Source organism: Amblyomma maculatum, chromosome 1 (genome assembly GCF_055883805.1).
Source record: "Amblyomma maculatum isolate TAMU_Amacu chromosome 1, ASM5588380v1, whole genome shotgun sequence".
Lineage (NCBI taxonomy): Eukaryota > Metazoa > Arthropoda > Arachnida > Ixodida > Ixodidae > Amblyomma > Amblyomma maculatum.
In genome coordinates, this window is record NC_139344.1 from 26,251,599 (window position 1) to 26,274,316 (window position 22,718).

Consider the following 22,718-nt stretch of genomic DNA (forward strand, 5'->3'; position numbering starts at 1 on the left):
GCTCATGGAACGATATTCCGTGCGCGAGATTTGTGCTCGAGATCTGTCATATTCTGCGAAATTACACGAGAATATGTCTTGTCTAGCATGTCCTGCCATCTACAATGCCACACTTCAACGCGCGTCAAGGAAAGCCATGCAACAGCAACTATGGTGTATCATCCAATCTCACACTTTCCGGAGAAAGTGTGACAGATAGTGCGCCTTTCCTTTCCTGTAAACGAATTATAATTATATTTAGCACTGAAAGGAACGCCGATACGATGCAAACGATGATAGGCAAATGATAGGGGAGGGAGCGTAGGTTTTCAACATTCTCTTTTTAAGGGACATTTAAGAGACTTTCTAATTTTTCTACGACCAATTTCTGCGCGCTTTCTATCTCTTATCGTTACACCTACAATTTTTCGTTCCATAGCCGTCTGCGTTGTCCTCAACTTAAGTATAACCCTTTTCGTCACTCTCCACGTTTCAGCCCCATAGATGAGTACAAGTAAGATGCAACTATTATGTATTTTCCTCTTGAACTATATATACCGTTAAGCTGCTGGTCATAATATGCGAGTACTTTCCAAATGCGCTCCACCCCAGTCTTATCTTAGTTATTTCCATTTCGTGATTCGGATTTGTCGTTACTACCTGTCCCAAGCAGCCAGATTCGCCTACTACTTCCAATGCGTGGCTGCCTATTTTAAGCTTCTGTTCCTTTTCCATGTGAGTGCACGATTTCTATGTCAGTGCTCTTGCTGCCGTGCCTACTCCTGCGGTTTGAATGTTTTGTTAATATGTTGGTTTCTTTACGATCCCTCTTGTTACTGGCGGGGGACGTCGAGATTAACCCTGGTCCCTTAATCGAAATGCTTGAAGAGCAACTGAAAGCAATTGCGAAAGACATCCAGGAGATAAAGCAAGAGAAAACAGTGACCTACCAAAAACTAGGATTCTGTATAAGAAACTATAAAAAAATCAGCAAGATAGAAAAACAGGTCTTGGAATGCGTGGAGAGGGTGGACAAACTTGAGAATATGGTTGTATCCTTGATTAAAACAGCTGATGAGCTAGATAATAGGAGCCGCAGGTCCAATCTCATTATTCATGGTGTTAAGGAGCAAGAGGATGAGACCCTCCAAGGCCTGCAAGATGCTGTAGAGAAACTTTTCCAAGAAAAATTATAAATTAAAACTGCAGGCTTCGAAAGCATCCATCGTGTTGGTCGAAAAGAAGCATCTGACGATTCAAAGCATCGGCCAGTTATCTTGAAATTATTTGACTATAGTGATAAAGCTAACATACTCGGAAACTGCACAAAGCTTAAACAAACTGGGTACTCAATTGGTGAAGACTTTTCCCGGGGTGTACGAGAATTTAGAAAGAAGCCTTAGGAGCGAACGAAAGTAAACCGTGACCAAAACGACAAGGTGTACCTGAATTACGATAAAATCAAGATAAATAAACGCTTGTACAGATGGGACGAGGAGAGCAACGACATTGTTGAAGTTAAAAAACACGAAAGCCTTGACGTTGCTCCAACTAGAGTATCTCGAAGCTGCCGACACCCTTGACTATCATTAATGTTAATGCGCGCTTCCTCGCGAACAAAGTTGAAGAGCTAGAGGCAGTTTTTATTGCCCTAAATCCTGATATAGTTTGCATTATGGAAACATGGCTGCATGCTGATATCAAGAGCCATGAAATTGTTCCACCTGGCTACACCATGGTTCGGAAAGACAGACTAACTAGAGGCGGGGGCGTGGCTGTGCTCCTGAGGCAAGGAATATGCTATTCGTTAATGCCAGACGTTCCAGGCGTAGAAGCAGTTTAGTGTAAGATTCAGCTATGTCAGAGCTCTGTCTACGTTGGTGCAGTATATAGACCCCCAAATGCAGAGGTCTCCTTTCTTGAGCCGCTTCTTGAGTACATGCAAAAATATATGCTTGGAGGCGCCATAATAATGGCAGATGATTTTAACCTTGCAAACGTTAACTGGAACTTATTAAGCCCATCCACGGTAACAAACAACATTCTGGTGAACTTCATGTTCATTTTAAATCTAACACAAATCATTTGCAAGGCTACTCATGTGCAGGGTGCTTCAAGCTCTGTTTTAGATCTTATTTTTGTAAGCGATCATTTTCTGAAGGAAAAGGCTTGTGTGAATATTCATGATGGCTTGTCTGATCATGATATAGTTTTTTGCACACTATTGTTTCCGGGAAGAATCTGCCAACGTGTGTCTGCAAAGAGTGTATATGCCTTTAACAAAGCAGATGATGCCGCTATCATGACTTACCTTGCGCATGAGTACCTTGACTTTCATGAACTATGCACAGAAGGTTCCGCAGACATCAATAAAATATGGCTACAGTTGAAGGCACATGCTATGCACTGCATGAGGCAGTTTGTCCCAAAAATAAAAAAGAACACAAAAAGCCTCAATCCATGGATAACACATGAACTGATTCACTTAAAAGGCAAAATTAAAAGGTTGAGAAAATCTAACAAATCAAGCCCGGTCTCAGACTTCTGCCAAAAGATAATACCTTAAATAAAGAGCTGAAAGAAAAGACAAAAGAAGCAAAGCAGCGTTACTGCAGTACAACACTTATTCATTTTATAAAAGAATCGCCCCACAATTTCTAGCGCTATATTAGCGACAGTCAAAATCGTCCAGACCCTTTGCCTCCTCTTGAAGAGAAGAAGCAGGCAGAAGCGTTTAATGTATTTTCAATCCGCATTTACACCTGACAATGGTCAACAAGAAAACAGAAACCAATACGGCGTGATAGGTGCCCCAGTCGTAACCGAAGAGGGAGTATTATCACTGTTGTTAAACCTAGACGACAATAAGTGCAGCGGTCCTGCTGGAATACCTAATGTCTTCTTCAAACGATATGCCGATCCTATGAGCAAGTACTTATGCCTTGTGTTCAATAAGTCTGTCCGCGAGCGCTGCCTCCTCATGGAATGGAAAGTTGCAAAAATAATACCAGTTCATAAATCAGGTGATAAGTCTTGCCAATCACATTACGAACCCATTTTTCTTACTTGTACTTCCTGTAAACTGTTAGAACACATTATACTAAAACCAATTACAGAGTTCATTAGGTCAAACATTATCCTTCATCCTCATCAACACGGCTTCAGGAGCGGCCTGTCTACTGTCACAAAACTTGTCCAGATTTTACACGATTTTGTTAAAGCAATAAATGACCAAACTACATAGATGCAATCTTTCTAGACTTCTCCAAGGCCTTCGATCGAGTGGGCCACGTTAAACTGTTACAGAAACTAAATTATATATTAGGAGATGGGCCTATAGTACAATGAATCGCCAACTATTTAATTGAACGTCGCTAGTTTGTGCAAATCGGTGACCACATTTCAGATACTGTCCCGGTCCTTTCTGGTGCACCGCAGGGCTATGTTCTAGCCCCAATTCTGTTCCGTCTCTTTATTAATGACATTGCCAACCAGACAAAATCCGAACTAAGGCTGTTCGTTGATGATTGCGTCCTGTACAGAGAAATAAAAAGCCGAGAAGATCAAATAATCCTAAACAATGATATAGGAAAGATATCTGAATGGTGTTCCGAATGGCAAATGGCCCTTAACTTTGACAAAACAGTTTCTATGACTGTAACGAAAACGAAATCGAAACTGAATTTTCATTATCGCTATGGCAGCTCCACACTGAAGACCGTCATCGAACATAAATACTTAGGCGTCATTATTTCAGCCAACCTGGGGTGGACTGCTCACGTGGAGCATGTGGCAAATAAAGCAATGCGAAAGCTGATGTTTTTGAAACGAGCCCTGCGATATTCCACAAAGGAAGCCAAGCTTTTGGCCTACATAACAATCATTCGCCCAATTCTAGAATACGCAAACGTTGCATGGTTCCCGCATACGCAAGATCAAACAACCACGCTTGAGGCTGTCCAGCGAAAAGGTGTGCGCTTTATCTACAGCAGATATAGGCGTACCGACACACCAACGCAGACGTCTGAAATCGGGCTTGATACGCTAGCTAGTCGTGCGACGTTTCAAAGGCTGAAGTTTCTGTATATAACAAGTTTAAAGTTGGTTTTGACCCTTACATTACCTTCAACACTGCCAGAGAAACGCGTCACAAGAATAAACTCGCACTAGAAGAATAGTTCTGTGCAAATAACACGTTTATGTTTTCCTTTTTCCCGCGGGAACTCCCTAGACGGTACGGTGACTGCACAGCCAACAGTCGAGAAATTCTTAGAAATGGTTGGCAAAAGTGTGTTGTCAGAAAACAAGACCTAATGTTTTTTTGTTTCCCTTTTTTTTTTCCATTCCGGGAGCTTTCTGTATTTTTTCAATCTCATGAACATGCGCAATGTCAAAAGGTGATGGGGTTTGATGCGTTTTTGTATTCTTTGTATTCCTTTTTCCAGTTCATTGTCACATTGTCTGAATATTTCTCAGTGTTCTTATGTTTTTTTCACAATGTTATGCCTTGTCGACTACATGTCTGCAACAAAAAACAAACTCACTCCTGTAAAAATCTCTGAAGGGATTAGCAGTATTTTTAAATAAAAAAATAAAAAAGGACCTCAGGTGGTCAAAGTTTCCGGAGCCGTCCACTACGGCGCCTCTTACAAATGAGCCACGTGGCACGTTGAACCTCTCAACCAGACCAAATCGAAATGGCTGGTTGTCTATAAAAGCAGCCGCCTGAACGTTTCGGAACTAAGGTGCATCTTACGTAATAGAAACTTTTTTCTGGCGTTAAAAAGGTGACTCTCACACTAAGGAAGCTTACACGTCACAGTGGTGATCTCAGCATAACAAGGCGTGCCTCAAAAATAATCTGCTATTCTCTAGTGTTCTCTCCTCTATTAGTCTAATTTCCGTGTGCACTGGACGAGAGATGTGCGCCAGGGGCTGGACTGGCGATCACTTTCTTTCAAAGCCGGTAATGCTGCGTAAAAGGCACCTGACGGAAACAACTGATACCAGCTGTTCTTGATACGATATAGAGTTTCTGAATTGGCGATTTGCTGCTCCCTCTAATAAATGAAATATTAGCATCATGTTTTAAAAATCGAGGAACTCTGCAGGAGAAAAAAATATTCAAGACTGGGCCAGGCGATCCTTTACAGCCCTTCAGTTGGTTGCACTGAGCTAGTATATGTATATATTCCTCTCCACCCATTCACTATCACCCCCCTTCCCTCAGAGACACCTGCTGTATGATAGATCAGCATATTTCGCTCCTAGAATTTAGCCACATTTGGCAACTACACTCTATGAATTATTATGCTCCAGAAGTATTTAAGGATAATCGTGGAAATTATTTCGTCAGTCGATCGACGCAATACATTCGTAAAATCCTGAAGGAATTTGTTCCTATATTAATTATATGATGTTTTCTGTTTCCTTGTGAAATTTTCTCTGAATATTTTTTCTTTTGTCTTAAACATTCTTGTTTAGGCTTTGAATTGCTATTTTTTATTCTTTCTCTCTTTACCTTCTAGCCTAATGTTGTGGCCAGGCCATTGATGACTGTCTGGTTCACTCAACAAGCCCATCTGATGGCATAGGCAAACCAGTGTCTTTCGTTGTCTTTGGGCAGATTTGTCAGTGAAATATAATCCTAAGCATCTTGCCCCGCCGCGGTGGTGCAGCGGTTGAGATGCCCGACTACTGTGCCGGAGTACTCGGGTTCGATCTCGACCGCCGACGGCTGCGTTTCGGTGGAGGCGAAACGGAGTGGCGTCCGTGTGCTTTGTGATGTCAGTGCACGTTAAAGAACCCCAAGTGGTCAAAATGTCCGCAGTCCTCCACTACGGCATCTCCAATGCGTCGCTTTGGCACGTTAAGCCCTTCAAACCAACTCAAACCAAACCGATAAATCATAACCATTTATTATCATCGGCACTTTGAATGACACTTTTGGATGAACAGTGATTATTTTTGCAATTATTCTGATTTCTTAACTAGCTAGAAGCTATAGAGACTACCGAAGTGATCTCCACGCAGAGCAAGCGCGCGAATTATTTTCACAGCCGCTGAACTGAGATGTAGCTCATTTAGGTGTTTAACAAACAATTCAATCAGTTTCCTCATGGCTGATACAATCTAGTGCCAGTGATATGGCTTCTAGCTCCAGAAAATGGGAGACTTCACGAAAATTGTTGCTCCAACTCTGTTGTCTTTCACCAAGAACGGAAGGACTAGTGGCCCTCGAAACGTGGCGACCGCTGTTTCGGTTAGAAGTCGACGACCACAGCACATGGAGATAGTTTGTAAGTTAAATCGAACACTGAAAATGGCTTCCCGAGGCCATTGCCTCGGGGGCGCCTCTCCACGCGAGCATTACAAACGACACCGTAAGGGAACACCTGGATTTGAAGTTTCCAGCGGTAACAGAATGCGAGAAATATTGTAGCGATACGAGAATAAAATGCCGCGGCAGCTTGACGGGATTCGAGCCTTCAAACGAGCAGTGGAAGAAGAAAGCCACCGGCAATATATTTTGTATGTCGTTTGAACAGCAGTGCTGGAGAAAAAAAGTTTTATCATGATGTGCTATTTTTCGCGCATCGAAAGGAAGGCGATAAATATTTACTGCCGCTTATCTCTCGACGTCAGGCAGATACACACACGTAATACACAGTGTACTTCACTTAAAGCAAGAATTCTGAACGCTTGTTGTAGCCACTGTGTACAGTCGGGAGCAAAAGTGGTATACAACACTTAGCCGATGTCGGAGCTCAGGAAACCTCGATTGCAACGCCGTCTAGCATCAGCTGGATGGAATCGAGGCAATCTGGCGGTGCTCCATTTTATCGACATCAATGTGTCGCTGCTGTCGTTGTCCGTGTCGCTATCGCTATGTTGCGTTTAGATACAATTTTCTCGAGCTTCCCAACCGTCTAAGTGTTGTATACCACTTTTGCTCACGACTACATCAGGATCACATGTTGAGCAATATCCTAATTACGATGTCGGGTTTAGAGGAAATGTATAGCTATGCTGAAGTAAAAAAAAAAAAATTCATCATTCTTGTCAAGCCTTTGCAGCGCCATTATAGACAGAGGCAATATAACTGCAGCATCTACCCGTAGATAACCTGTTCCTCGGTATATTTAAGGTCGTCGCCACCGACAGAGTTGAAGGCAAGGCCGAGAGTTTAGTTCTACGGAAATCTTATCGGTGTCGTAAATTGATAAAGAAAATAGGCAACACTTGCTGTTAATACCTCGCACGTATCGCTTCACAAATGTTATTGGTGCATAAACTTACAACTTTATATCAAGTAGGTTTAACCGTCTTTGTCTGGTGTTATGACTTCTTTAAGTATTTCGTTTTGTTTTTTTTTTTTGTTGTTGTTTTTTTTATTCGCACTCGCCGTCAAACAAGCCCCAGCCGAAGCAGCCTTGCCCGCTCATAAACCAGACACTCCTCTTGCACTCATCGCTTCAAGTACTGCTGTCGACGCTGTCCTCCAATGGCATCTCGCAATCTTCTCTAAACGGATCACTCCTACTCAGAGGTATGTTTGGCTAGGCGTCATTTGGCAGGTGCCTTGCCTTTCGCCGCATCCGTCCCGTTCTTGCCATCTTTACCGACCGCAAGCCCTTGACGCATTCTCTCGACATTCCGACTGCCCCCTACGGACGGACGGACGGACGGACGGACGGACGGACGGACGGACGGACGGACGGACGGACGGACGGACGGACGGACGGACGGACGGACGGATGGATGGATGGATGGATGGATGGACGGACGGACGGACGGACGGACGGACGGACGGACGGACGGACGGACGGACGGACGGACGGACGGACGGACGGACGGACGGACGGACGGACGGACGGATGGACGGACGGATGGATGGATGGATGGATGGATGGATGGATGGATGGATGGATGGATGGATGGATGGATGGATGGATGGATGGATGGATGGATGGATGGATGGATGGATGGATGGATGGATGGATGGATGGATGGATGGATGGATGGATGGATGGATGGATGGATGGATGGATGGATGGATGGATGGATGGAATATAGGAGCGTCCCCTTTGAAACGGGGTGGTAGCAGTAGCTATCATGCTCATTTTTCTCCATATATCTTAATTATTGATTTAGAATGGTTAACTAAACCATCATTCTATTTATTAAATTTTTGTTCCTACCTTACTAACATTATGTCACTTCTCTGCTTTTAAGCCACCAATCTTCCAGTAGATTTTTGCTAGTTTCCCCTTACAAAAATGCATGTAGGGATTCTATAGAAATTCGAAAGCGTTGTGTCAATACACGCTGTTGAAAGTCTGTCGATAATCGGCAACATCTTGGATGATGCAGTGTTGACCTCTTGTTGAGCGCTTATGAAATAGTGGCCCATGTGTTTCTTAAGAGCGCTTTTGGAATTCGCGCAACTGAAATTCTGTTGATTTCAGGCTCAAATGCTTCAGAAACTCTGCAAATGACGCTTTTTGATTTTCTGCTACCTTTCCACTCCTGAACAACAGAAAATAGTACACGACCATCGGTTTGCCAGGAGCAGACACGGGGTGATTTTCATTAATGCAAAAGTAGTACAGTACATCTCCTAGCTGCGATAAGTCACCACATTCTATGTTCTGCCCGACCAATCAACAATCCTGTCTGATCAGTGCTGGTTAATGATAAGCATAGTGAGGCATAAAAGAACAAAACAGACCTTGATCTTTTAAGCCCCATTATACTTACTCACTCATCAACCTACACTAAACTGACTAAATTGTTGATTGGTCAAGCAGAACATAGAATGTGTTGACTGACCGCAGCAAGGATATGTGCTGTGCTACTTTTGCATTAATGTAAACCACCTCGTGCCTGCTCCTGGCTAACCGTTGATCACGCAGCATTTTCTGTTAATCCGCAGCGGAAAGGGAACACAAAATAAAAAATGCGCGTTAATGAGAAAGAAAAAATATGCATCCTTGGTGAACCCATAACATGAGCTGGGTTGTTTATTTGCTTTATTTCAATTCATGTGCAAGGTATGACGCCAGGCTGTCCTTTGCGTAAAACGCTGATACGTCCGGGAACTCCTCGCATGTGATGCTGAAATAAACAATATAAATCATAATTAAGCTGCGGTATATACTAACCTAAAAATAGAGCAAAGGCATTTGTGCGCTGCTCCACGTCATAGCTCAAGAAATTTCTTGTCTAAAATGAGTTGTCACTGTCTTTCACTGCTTAGACGGCATCGACCGCCGCCTCCACAGCTCGGCAGCACTACCACATCGTTCATTTCTCCCTGATAAACAATATATGCTGCCGTCAAAGATCCCATTGTGAATATAAATAGCAAAGCGCAGGTCACAAGCATTACTACCCAGAAAACTTGAAGCAAAATTACCAACTATAGACACTAAAATGAGTGGAAACAAAAACAAACACTGCAAAAATGGCGGAGCTGCACAGATTCAATAATCCACAATGTGTGACAGAGGCATATTATGATCTCGATAATGTGTCCGTCTCAGCGCGAGTAGCGTATCAAAAGAGTACAGCACTGTGCCGAACAATCCGTCAAAAACGGTCACCGGTTAAAAAAAAGAAAGAAAATGTCGCCATTCCAGCTGACGTTCCATCGGCCCCAGCGTCCGCGTAGAGACAAGCCTCGTTCTCTCTCTCTCCCCCTCCTTTTTTTTCCGACGAGGCTGGTTTGTCTGCTAGAAATATTTACATGCGGGCTTCACCTTGTAACACACACTGTACAAGACTGGCACAAACACGAATAGGAAAAAGTAAAACACTCACCAAAGTGCAGACGCTCCCTCCGCCCGCGCCGGCTTTTCGCTTAGAATCCAAATCGCCTGCGACTGTTGAACTTCTTAAACACGTCCTCCTTGCGCAGAAGCTGCCGCCCAAGAGCGGAGTCCTCCGAAGACTTAAATTCGTACGTTCGCGCTCCAATTTGAACAAAACGATCTTCGTGATAATCACCAGCGAAAAACCTACATACGGTGCTTCGCTCACAGTGCAAGATGCGACCACGGTGGCGGGAAAACGCCAACTGAACTGGCACATCGCCGCACTCAGCGTACCCGCGTCTGCGTGCAAAGAAAACGGGGCGCAGAAGAACAGCCTCGGTGAAAAGCCGCCACCCCCGCTGCGCGACTGCTGAAGCCAAGGTCATCTCCGTGAAAACAAACCACGGAGAAGGCAGAGAGCGGAGACCAAGCGGGAGCAACCCCTCCTCCCCCCCCTTTTTTCCCCCCAGCCGACAGGAAGCGACCCTCGACCTCTCCGGACATGCTGGCGCCGTTCGCGGGGCACGGGGGAAGTGGGATGCGGACAGAAGCAGGGCGGCGGCCGAATGCTTCCTTGAAAAGAGTCGCCGTTAGAAGACGCATGCAATTGTTTTTTTTTCTTCTTTTTTTTTTCATACGCGAATGTTTTTGCTATGCGTGTTAACTCTATAGTATCCGTGGGATCAATCGGTGATTATTAGAACCCCTCAATGTTTAAAGTGACTTCATTTTAGCATGGTGTCCACTTTAAGAAAGGAAAGAAAAGAAAAAATTACAGTAAAACTCTCCAAAGACATAGAGCGGTGGAGGATTCCAATACAGACTGCACCTCATTTTGCGGCAATAAGCTACGGGCAAAAATACCTATGCTTGGGCAGAATGTCAGACCCTGAAGCATATATATAGTGAACTTTGGAACTGGTTTAAAAAATCTCTGCCCTGCCCTACATGGTAGGTTCAATCTAGGATCCTGTTTGTTAGTATGATGACTCACTGAACTTGTTTTATGATAAATATAAAATATGTCCTACCACTAAAGTTACCTTCTGCGACATACAGAAGCTGATCCATTACGGATTCTGATTGACATTCAACGATGTATTTGCATTATTAGTGGAGGCTTTGCCATCATGAAGTTTTTAGGGCATATTTTCACTGTGTTGCGAAGCTTGAGCTAAGTGTGCACCGTTAATATGTACTTTTATATAACATGAACGAGCACGCAACTGCATGCTGCTCTTATATTTCCCTTTGCAGAATGTGGCCAATAGTTGATTACAAGTGAGACCAAAAATTCATAACGAAATTGTCACATCATGCTCTTATCATTTGTGCCTAAAACTACTTAAAAACATGGGTCAGCATGAACAGTACACGCTAATTGTTCGTGAACGTCGAAAACTGACAACAAAAAGCACATAGAAAAAATTGCACAAAAAGTCTATTGGGTAGAACACAATGAAAATTCTGTTGGCCCTGTAAAGATTGCATTCAGCTGGGGTTGAATGTCTATCGAAATTCAGTAAATTCAAAAGGCGGTCAATAGTCCAACAATAGAGTTTCAAAACTCATTTTTGTAAGGGGATCCACCGCCGGTTTATTCACCCGGCCACTGGTATCTCTAAACCCCAGAGCTTCAGGAACAGTTACTGCGCCTGCATCAACTTCCGGATGGATACCATTACATTCGAGTACAATATGGTCAATTGTTTCACTGGAGTTTCCAAATACAGCACATGTGTCATCTCCATTGTTAAATTTCTTTTTGTAGCTGCGTGTTCTAAGGCACCCTGATCTAGCTTCGAAAAGTAGGGCACTGCCTCTTGAGTTATCAAAGAAATCTTCCTTCCTGATCGGCATTTTCCACTTACGGTATAATTCCACACTCTGTTTCTCTTCCATTGAATTTATCCAATTTTTACCTTCTGTGTTTTTCACCTGTTGCTTAATGCTCTTTATTTCTCCGTCCTTGTGACTAGCATACTTACTAGTTAGTTTCCTAGTTCTTTTCCTCCATTGTGAGTCCACGCTTTTTAAGTACAGGTATTTAAGTACTTTAGCTGCCCATCTGTTACTGTCCAATTTCCTCAGGCGTTCCTCATATAATATTTTACTCAGAGCTTCCCGTACTTCGAAAGATGCCCAGCCCATATCTCCCTGTACCGCCTCATTTGTAGTTTTGCCGTGGGCACCTAGTGCTAATCGTCCAACGGATCTCTGATTTATTTCTAATGTCGACTGTACCTCTGATTTTAGGCACAAAACCGCGTTTCCGAAAGTAAGTCTGGGCACCATAATTCCTTTCCAAATACCCCTCAAAACCTCATACCTATTGTATCCCCACAATGCCTTATGCTTCATTATCCCGGCATTCCTTCGCCCTTTGGCCTTAAGTGATTGCTCATGCTTTCCAATGTATGCCAATCCTTCGTTTACCCATACCCCCAGATATTTATATTCAGCTACTCTAGGTATTTCATGGCCTTGTATTTTAAGACCCTGATCAGTTGAGCCGTTGAAAATCATCAGACCCGACTTAACTGCGCTCAAACTGAAGCCTAGAGCGTCCCCTTCGTCTCCGCAATACTTAACTAGAGAATGCAATTCTTCCAGACTGTCAGCTAGCAGCACAATATCGTCTGCATACATCAAACCGGGGAGGCGCTGCTCTACCGCCTTTCCACCTAATCTATATGACAGGTTAAAACCTAGGTTACTGTCTTGTATCCTCCGTTCCAGGTTTATCATTTAAAGCATGAACAGCACCGGTGATAGAGGACAGCCTTGTCTTAATCCTTTGCATACTTTGACATCCTCCGTACTTCTTATCCCTTCCCACGTAATTTCTACTTTGTTACGCCAACTGACACAAGCGCCAACTGGCGACAAAGTTCGTCAGCTGGCGTATGTGTAGGAATATATAACCTACATTCGACACGTCGCCGACACCGCCAACATTCCTGCAAAGCGCTCTTAGCCATGAAAGTGCCGTTACTGCGTCACCCGATTCCGATCTCTGCCCTCGCTGTCGCTGGCTATACCGACCGCGAGTGTTTGTTTTCCTCTACCACATTTCTGCATCTGGTGGCAGTCAAACTGAAAGGTGTCACTCTCATCGCCGATTCCTTCACAGTTACTCCCTAATCATATGCGCCCCAAAAGCAGACCTTCCACACCCTGCACAACTTAGCCCGCCCTGGCATCCGTGTGGCGCAACAGCTCGTGGCGTTTCGCTATGTGTGACCGCAAATGAACACCCGTGATTTTGACTGGGTGCGCATCTGTGCCACCTGTCAGCGAGTCAAGGTCCACCGCCATTCTATTACTCCTGGCGTTTCTTTTTTTTTTTTTGTACTCGATTCCCTCTTCATCATCATCATCATCATCAGCCTGACTATACTCACTGCAGGGCGAAGGCCTCTCCCATATTTCTCCACTTAACCCGGTTCTGTGCTAGCTGCATCCACTTCACCCCTGCGAACTTCTTAACCTCATCCGCCTACCTAACTTTCTGCCGCCCTCTTAGATAAGCACAATGGCCTGGTCGGACACCTCCCACCTTGTCACAGATACACTCGCTGACCTGAAGCTACACCACCCTCCGATATTTCGGCCTCCGCCGTCGCCTCCGCTTTCCTTCCTGCCTGAGGGGGGGGGGGGGGGGGGGGGCTGTTTTGGCTGTCACCTGCCATTACCAGTGAGTGACAGCGGCCGCCTGTTCTTTCACTGAGCTCATTCGCCTGCTCGGCGCAGCTTGCCTGCGCACTACAGCTTACCATTACCAAACAAATGCCCTGGTCAAATGCTGCCATTCCCACTTCCAACTTCCAAGGATGCGCATTCCACCCATCACGTGCTGCCCATGCATTATCCACGGAGTGGCTTTAGCGCCTGCCTCCCCCCCCCCCCCCCCCCTTATTGAGAATACACTGCGGGCACGGCATCTGGTCCACGGCGTAACTTTTTTATGGTACCTCCTACCCCTTCCTACTGGCTCCTTAAAGGTTTCACCATCACCTCCCCACCAGGCCTATACAAGCCCTTGGAGATGTGTTCTACAGCCATCGATCTCAACCGCCGCTCCCTGCACCTCGTCATTTATTTCTCTCCGCACCTCAAAACTACTAATCTGCTAACCATGTTTTTAAGGCGAAAGCCTTTAATGGCTCATACTGTCGTCCGTTCGCGAGAAGTGTCACACTTCTTCCTGAGATTCCGCGGGATATCGCGAGATTGGGACGTCATGACCTGGTGACGTCCTTTGTTTTGTCTACCTTGAGAGAGATAGTAATAAATAAATAAATAAATAAATCTTATCTCCACCGTGAATCGAACCTCCATCCTTTGGATCCCCAGTCTAGCGCTTTTACGAACTATGCCACGCACCTGATCGCGAAGCGCTCATCATAATTCCCCTTCTCTACCGATGATAGCGGGATTCCGCGAGTGACAGATACTGCGCGTTTTCATTCCTGTGAACGATTTATAGAACGCCGGTGAACTTTGATGCGTTCAATATAATGCTGGTTGTGTTCGACAAGGGGCGCGCGATGCACCGTCACGACAGGTCATGACTCCACCAGGCAATTCACGCATATACGAAGCTGACCCGCCGGGCGTCCGATCCAGGCGTCCGATCCAGGCGTCCGTGCGACACCTTTCATTTGCCGCGCCACCCAACAAACGGAAGCAGACGCAGATGTCTTGTAGGCGTTAGTACAGCAGGCATCAGCGGCGTTTCAAAATTATTTGCAGTAAAGAAAAAGCGAAGTACCTGCCACAATGTTTCGCGGACACATGCACCGCGCCCTAAAGGAAGGGAGGAAGATGGGAGTGAAAGAAGAGAGGGAGACAGAGGTGCCATAGTGGAGAGCTACGATCCACCGTGCTATAATGCTTTCACCTCATCGCACTTTGGTGGTCCTAAGTGCTCTCTATAATTTTTTGTACTGCAGACTACCACCGCCGTCCCCTTCATCAGCAATACTTAGGGACATTTAGTCTTGTCCTGGACCGCTGTCCAGTATCTTGCATCATGGACATTTGCGGTTCCGTCGATACGATAGCCTTGGAGCAGCTGACGCCCGTCTTCTCCTTTCTCAGCGATGCGGCCTCTACTCCACCCCTTCTCGTCTCTCCGCAGTCCGCGCGGCATCTCACCGGATTCATTGCTAACCGACCTTACTCTCACTCATCATACTGCCCCATGGGGAGAGGGGGGGAGCTTGTAGCAGCGCCATCTCGTGACAAGAGCGCGAAGAGCGCGAGAAAAAGATGAAGAGGCACGACCCACGTGAAACGAGCGTGCGGATCGCGGGTCGGCGACTGGAATAAGCAAAATCTGTGCGTGGGTCCAGCAAATGACTGGTTCGGGTGCTGTGTCTGACGGCGCTGTACACTCGCAAGCTTTCCTACTGCACTCGTTTTCTCCTTGCCTCCCTCGTGGTATTCGACGACGGGTAACTCCGCTTCTTTCCTTGCGGGGTTATCGGTGTCAGATATCGTGTGTTGCGTCTCGAGCACGCACCGCGCAAAGCCGTTTCTGCTTCGCGGCTCTTTTCCTTTTCCAGAATTGATGCTAGCAATCCCGGAGATGTCACTGCCTCGGCCAGCTCCCTGACCTTGCAATACCGCTTGCGTTTTGGGGACACTGGTTAGTCTGTTTTGCTTAAAACTTCTTGAATGTCTAGAGCACACGATTTGAACTCATGTAGGGCAGCTTCTTCGCCCTTTCCCTACTTTCGTCCTGTTCTTTCAGTCCGTAAACGTTTGAATTTCCGAACCACTGCACCATATAGTGCAGTTGGGGCTGCACTTAGCTGATAACTGTAGCGCCTTTTTTTTTTCTTTTTTTTTTTCAAGAACACCATGAAACAAACGCTGTCTTTTTTCCCCCAAGATCTAGGTACAGGAGCGCAGTAAAAGTGGTATGCCGATTTGTTTGGCACTTATTATAGCACACGGGCGAGAGCCAATTTTTTTATGTGCATTTTCCGCTTCACTCTGCATTTTCTAACCTCCACTGCAAGCATAAAAGGAATAGCGTGCCTTATGTACGCAGGAACTGGAATTGAAACGTTTATTAAAATAGATAAAAGTTTGCTTTAAAGTCTGCAACTAGCCTAATTACTTTTGTTAAAAGAACGCGGTTTAAACCGGCTTAGATTTACACACAATCAAATGCTTCAAAACATGCGCTCGCACTTCGCTCCCCATGAAAGCGCTGTAGACGATAGCAATGAAGGTCGTGCCTGTAGTGTCTCCAAGAGAGGAAATTCTACCCGTGTATTGAGATAATTGGTCTGACTGCTTCCACGCTATGCCCACGTCTACGTCATCTCCTTTTAGTGGCTGAAAAGAACATCTCGCTGGAACACATTTCATTTACGCTTCTTTAAATACAATGTTTTGAATGGAAGGGTACAGGACGCACGATGGTATAATATTAGCGACTCTTTCATGGCGGGGTCTTCTTTTCTTCATACGCTGTCCGCACCTTACCTACTTTCTAAAACTGGACGAAGCTGGTTGGTCGTCGAAGATTGGCGGCTAATGGGGCTGCTCCAAAACGAGAGCCGATGTCTCTGCGGCAGCCTCAGTCTTCTGGGGCATGTCGCACTGACGACTCCCATCCAGCACCTCAACCAGGTGTCACGCAGTGGTGATGGCTATCAAGTAAGCAGGATAGAATTTAAAGGCTTCTAAAAGAAACTCTCCATTAGGTTGACTTTGGCCAGCAAAAAATAAATAAATAAACAAAAACCACTGGACTGCGCTTAATCTGCTTAAGAACGGAACTGGCGAAAGCCACTTTACAGGACTGTTTTCATAATCGCATCGTCTTTTTCATCCCTACTATCCTCATCCCTAGAGCTACCATCATACTTATAACCTAAATGCACCATCATTATCATTATTCCTAACTGAAGCGTAATCATCATCACTGCTGTCATCATTCATTATCACTAACTGTATCTTCGTTGTCATTGCTAGTATCGTGCTCACACTAGACAAGGAGAATTACGATCGGTTTCCCACAAGCCCGGCGGGGAGCAGTGATTAGCCCGCTCAGCTGGGAGTCGGAGGGTCAGTGGTTCAATTCGCGGTGGAGACTGATTATTTTCTGTATAATATGGCGAACACATCTAGCGAACGGACACGAGCGTCACCGTGAGTCGAGAAAGGCTTTCGCCGTGAAACCTGTGCAACTCAGCGGATGCAATAGCGACATACCTACTCGATGGTCGTCGAAGAAGAGAACCCAGGACGCTCTCGGTCGAGTTCAATTTTAAACGGTGAAGGAAATTTCGGGGTAAGCGCTAAAGCGACTACAAAATACCGAAAACATAAATAAGTAGTTGCGCGGGGCTCTGATTATTCGAGGCAAATATGTTTTCATCTCCTATCACAAAGAGGTAAGGCCACGTGCCGAAGGCTTCGTGCGTGAGCAGTCAAACGGTATACAAACCCCCACGGAATTATTCGTGTGTTTGTTATATGAAGTCCAGTGGCGAGTGATCCGCTTAGTTTGTAAGGTCTCATCAAGCCAGGACCTTAGATTGTTAACGCTAAAACGCCGGTCATAATTTACGCCGTATTCTTGTCAAAGAGGTGAATCACGGTAGATGGTACCCTGAGCATTCTCACGCAGTCCTGCAGGCAGCTGCGACAGTCATACGCATCCTTTCGTCGACATTGGTGCATCTAGAATTACCAAAATTATTTAAATGTCGCCTTATAACACAAATAGTATAATCATATCGACCTCTCCTCTCAGGTTACCGACCTCAGTGGCTTAGTAGTTATGGCGTTCAATTGCTGATTCCCAAGGAGGCGATGTCGAATCCGCGCTGTGGCAGCCACATTTTCGATAGAGGCGAAAAGCGATGTGCCCGCATACTGTGCCATGTCAGTTCACTTTAAAAAACACCAGAGGGTCAAAATCGATCCTGAGTCTCCCCTCCTGTAGTATTTCTTATAATCCACGAAAATCTTTGTTGCGAATCTGGTCGCCCCATCATTCAATTCTCGTCACTACCGCAGCGGAAGAAATTTTGGGCCCGCGCTGGGTGACGCGCACTTGTAGGCGTAGCTCCATATATACACCCTGGCCGAATGGATTCGGTTTCAGGTGTGAGCCGGCCGAAATCGCTTGCGCTGAGGGACGAGAAGAATTGCAATTTTAGAGATCTGAAAGCTACATTAATCATGGGAGCAACACACTCTGAAAAATCAGAAGCCTAACTGCGATAGTTAACAAAATGAACTATTAAATGTTACTTAACCAGCCAGCCAGTTAACATCGCTGAATTCTGGCGCACAGCACCGCTCTGAATATACACCTTAGTGAGCGCGCTTTTAAGTCAAGAAGCCTATTTAAAAACAGAAAAGAAATAAAACATTACCACTTTGTATGAAAGTTGAAAGTGGTTGCACCTGCTTCTTGGCAGCTATGGCTTTGAGCCAGTTTTATACTGTGCGAAGCTACAGAATTGAAGTAGATAGATTCTTCTCAAATATATCTAAGATCTGCAACGGGAATTTTAATGAAACATCTCAAGACGCCAGGTATACTAGCGAGACGATAGTTCATTTCTAATCACAAAACCATAAAACACCTTCTGCCTGGTTTTTACTCATTTTAGGGCCTCTTAAAAACTACCTCGAAGACAAAAAAAGCTAACTCAGCTGGAAGATACGGCTCTGTAGAAAATATATTTGCCTGCTTGTGCAGTAAGCAATTCAGCTTATTCCCGAAGGGGCGGTATCGAATCCAGGCTGTGGCGGCCACATTTCGATAGAGGCGAAAAGCAATGTGCCGCCAGTAACGCACTAAATGCTGGACACAGCGCCCTAGCATACATGTGGCAAGCATTCTAATACTTTTCAGATAGTGCAGAAGACCCGGAAGGCATTTTCGTTTCAGAAAAGAGAAGTGCAGCTTATTGCAAAAGCGGGCTTATAAGAACAATGGTATAAATGTGACCAGTGGTGACCTGTAGACTGCATAAAGCATCGCGATTAGACAGAGCTCAAGTAGGCAGATGCCTAAGCTTTAGACGAAGGACCCTTTCCGACGAAAGCGAGGGTATAATTTGTGCGAAAAGCACTTCATCATCATCATCATCATTATGTATTTGGTAGCCTGCGACGTTTTGTACCCCATTTTCGGCTCAAGAAAAGTAGACTGTTTTGACACTGAAAGCAAATGTATGAGGTGCTCTAAACAACAATACGCACTCTTGCTGCACTGTATCAGGTACCACTGCGATAAAGGCAGATGCAACTTTAATAACGAGAACACATCTGTAACGCTGCAACCCTCTAGTCATTCTTTTGGAACAGCATGTCGACTTGTTTGACCGCATTGCCTCAAAGTTCAATACTCTAGCATAAGAAAATGAAAATAATGATGCCCTTAGCAAAAGCAGGTTCTTTTCATTTTTCGATATTCGAGTCTATTTATTCGTGTTCGATAAGCGTTGACAGGAATTCGAACGCCTCCAAATCTCTATTTAATCACTTCGTAGTTAAAGCATTTCCGCCTTGGCCGCCACGAGGCCGGGCTCTTCGCGCTCGCCCCGACCATTTTTAAGGAATCGACAATGTGTACCAGAACGTACGCTGCCAGATCGTTAAAAATATAAGACCTTATTTTAATCACGAGCTGAACGTTTGCTATAATATTGATTACTTAATCGACTCCCGAGCAAGACCAATTCCCCCTGTATCACAAAGCACCGCTTGGTGTCTCCGCATAAATGCTGGAAATCACGCCGTATTTGTAAAATATAGATATCACCGGTGTTTTAGCGGTAGTACTGCTGTACTGCTGAATACGACTTCGCACAAGCGAAACGCAATAAACCCGGCGCACGAAGCTTTCCCTGAACCTTAAAGAACTCATGCACTATGGCGGAGCATTCCACTAACGTTGACGCAAGGCCAACAGCGGAAATTTATTAACACATTAAAAAATATGTAGCAGCGCTCACTAAAGGAATCCAGAAATAAATATAGTTACTTCTATAGACTATCAATGGTCAGGAGCGGGAAAATTAGTCATTCATTCTTGTCGTCGCTTTGCAAGTGTACTCTATGTGGGCCATATGCTTCCCTCATTTTTCACCTCTTCTTGCTTCGAAGTCATGTGCATGCGTTTATGTATTTACAGAGTTTAGAGTCTTGAAGCGACTCAGGCAATGAGCGAAGCCGTAGTGTAGGGATTCGGCAAATTTCGACCATCTGGAGTTCCTTAGCATGCGCCGACATCGCACAGTACACGGGCGCCTTGTCTTTCGCCTCCATCGAAAAGCGGCTGCCGCGGCCGTGACTAAACCCACGTCTTTGGGGTCAGCGATCGAGAGCACAATGAGCCACCGCGGCGAAGAAGAGTCATGTGCACCGTAACTCAGAATGTCCTCACTGCAATTTTATTTTCTTTGAACTCAGTATAGGCATAATTTGCCCAGTCATGATGCAATTTCATAAAACTGGAATTCATTTCATGAAAGAACTTATTTGAGGAACACAGTACATGCTTGAGCAATATAAAGTGGTGCACTCGGTTTAACTGAATAAATGTGCGCGGTTTTAATTCACACGAACAGTGCACTCAGACGCTATTATCCTTCAGAGCCTTCCCCACGCGGCAGGCTTGGTTGAAAACTGTAACGGTGCCACACAGTGCCCTCTTTTCAATTCGCGCTATGCAGAACCGGTGAGTGAACTGAGGCGCAGCAGCGTGCGGCAAGCAGGTTCTTTTAAACAGACCACGTTGTTCCTTGCGCATCCAGCTTTTAATTCACTCTGCCGAGACGTTTCAGTTAGTGGCGTGAGGCTCGGAGAGAATATCTCGCCGAGGACCGAGCCGTCGCCGCCGGCCAATCCAGCGCTACGTGGTGGGGCCACGCGTTCGCAGGGCGTCGAACCGGGCCGGAACAGACGGGAAGAAGCAGCCCGATGAGGGGCACCGCGGCCGCGTTCCCCGGGCGAAAGCAGTGCCGTTTATCGAAGCAGCCTAGAAAGAAGACTGATTTCGTCGAGCGATGCGCGCTCGCGTGCTGCTGCTCCATTTTGGGACATTCCCAGAGCGGAGCGGGCTGCCAGCCGAGAGGGGAGGGGCGCACAACGAGGCCCCGGCGGCCCACGCGCCACCGTCTGCAGGAAGTGTCCCGCAGCGCGTGTCCCACAATAGTTAATGGCACCCTAATGAAGCCCCCCAAAACACACCCGGCCTGCTGCGGAAAGAGGCGTTATTAAGCGGGACGCGTGTTTATGCCGTAGTGTTAAATGCCTCAAAACAGCGGTGCTCATCTCGTTCTTCTTCCAGTTTTAAGTCCGCTGCCAGCCGGGCTCGGGTTTGAGGCTATGCTTCTGGACGGGCTTATGCACGTGGTGCCTGCTTGCGGTTGCCTCTGAAGCTGATTTTGAATTCAGTGAGGTCGTAATTCATTCCAAAATTATGGTTTCTGTTTTAGAATAAAGATTAAAAATAGCATGGCGTACTCGTCTGAAAGCGCGGGGATTCGTTTGCTGCTGCGTACTAGACGTCTGGGAACTTCCTTCTGATGACAGGACTGCTGCTCCCACTTCCCTGGTCTCTACTAGCCACTCCATACTGTGTTAGGAACAAGACTGGTTGCCAGTGCACTGCACTCACCAAAATGTGGCTGATGGTGGATACCGCGGCCGGAGGGAGCTTGCCTAACCGCCGCCAAGGAGGGGAAAAAAGGGAGGAGCGGCTTTTTTTTTTTTTTTTTTTCTCCCTCAACCGGAAAGCCCAAGGAAATCTTAACAACAAGAAAGGCAGCATCATGCAGCTTTGTTCAGTGGGTTTTTTTATTGTTTGGCAATAATAGATATTAATCTTTCCCTTGCCGTTTTCATTTAGTCGTGTCTCATTGGAACCGCATGCTTTGTTACGTAATACAAGGAAGTGGAACTATACATCTGACGAAAGACTAACTTCGCTTCAGCTGCTTCCGTTCGCTGCAGTATGTGACAACATTCTACTGTTTGCAGTACAACCCAATACAATGTTACCAGGTGCACGGTTATGATAAGACCGATTAATCGGCACATCTGCAGCCTTCTACATTGTTCGATTGCGACGAAGGCAACACAAAAAGAAAGGCAGGGCCAGGGACTCGCTAGCAAATGTGCCGATGCATCAAAGACGTATAATATGGCGCAAAGAGTGGAGATGAGCAGCCTTCATGCAGGCGCGATACATTCTGAAAATAACAAAACGTTTGCCCCTGACTTTTGGCATCGATCACCCTAGTTCTCGTTTTCCAATATAGCTGTTTTCTTCAGCTCTTTCTTGCTGTACTGACGCCCGGTTTATTACGGTAGAGAACAGCAACAATAGTAGCAAGCATCAGCTGAAATTATTGAAAACACAAGCCATTTCTATTCACCTCATACGTTGCATATTCGATTGTTTACGAACCTAAGTGTATACGACGTTTAATCCGCGTATTTCTTCTAGCGCCTGTTGCATTAACCTTATTCGGCATTGTTTTTCCTTGGCAAGCTTGTTGCGTCATGCTGTCTAATGGATTGTTTTTTTTTTTTTTTTCTTCACGTTACTTTGGCACCTGCGCATACTTTCGCGTCAGGAAGTAATTATGTAGCTATCTTCGTTGAGCTATTTTCCTCGCCTCGACATCATTTCGCTATCACTGCGACTGATCTTTTCGAAGCGACACAACAAGATGAACTGACCGTATATTATCAGCATAGTGAGAACCACGCCTTTGTCAGGACCACCGGTGACGCATTTGTTAGATATAAATCAACGGTTTTAGTTGATTGTAATTGATAGCTGCCATTGAGCTGACAGTTTTAAATGTTTTTCGCTCTTATCATACTGAGCGCCGTTAATTGGAGCCTGTCACTCAGAGCGATACGCTCACCGAA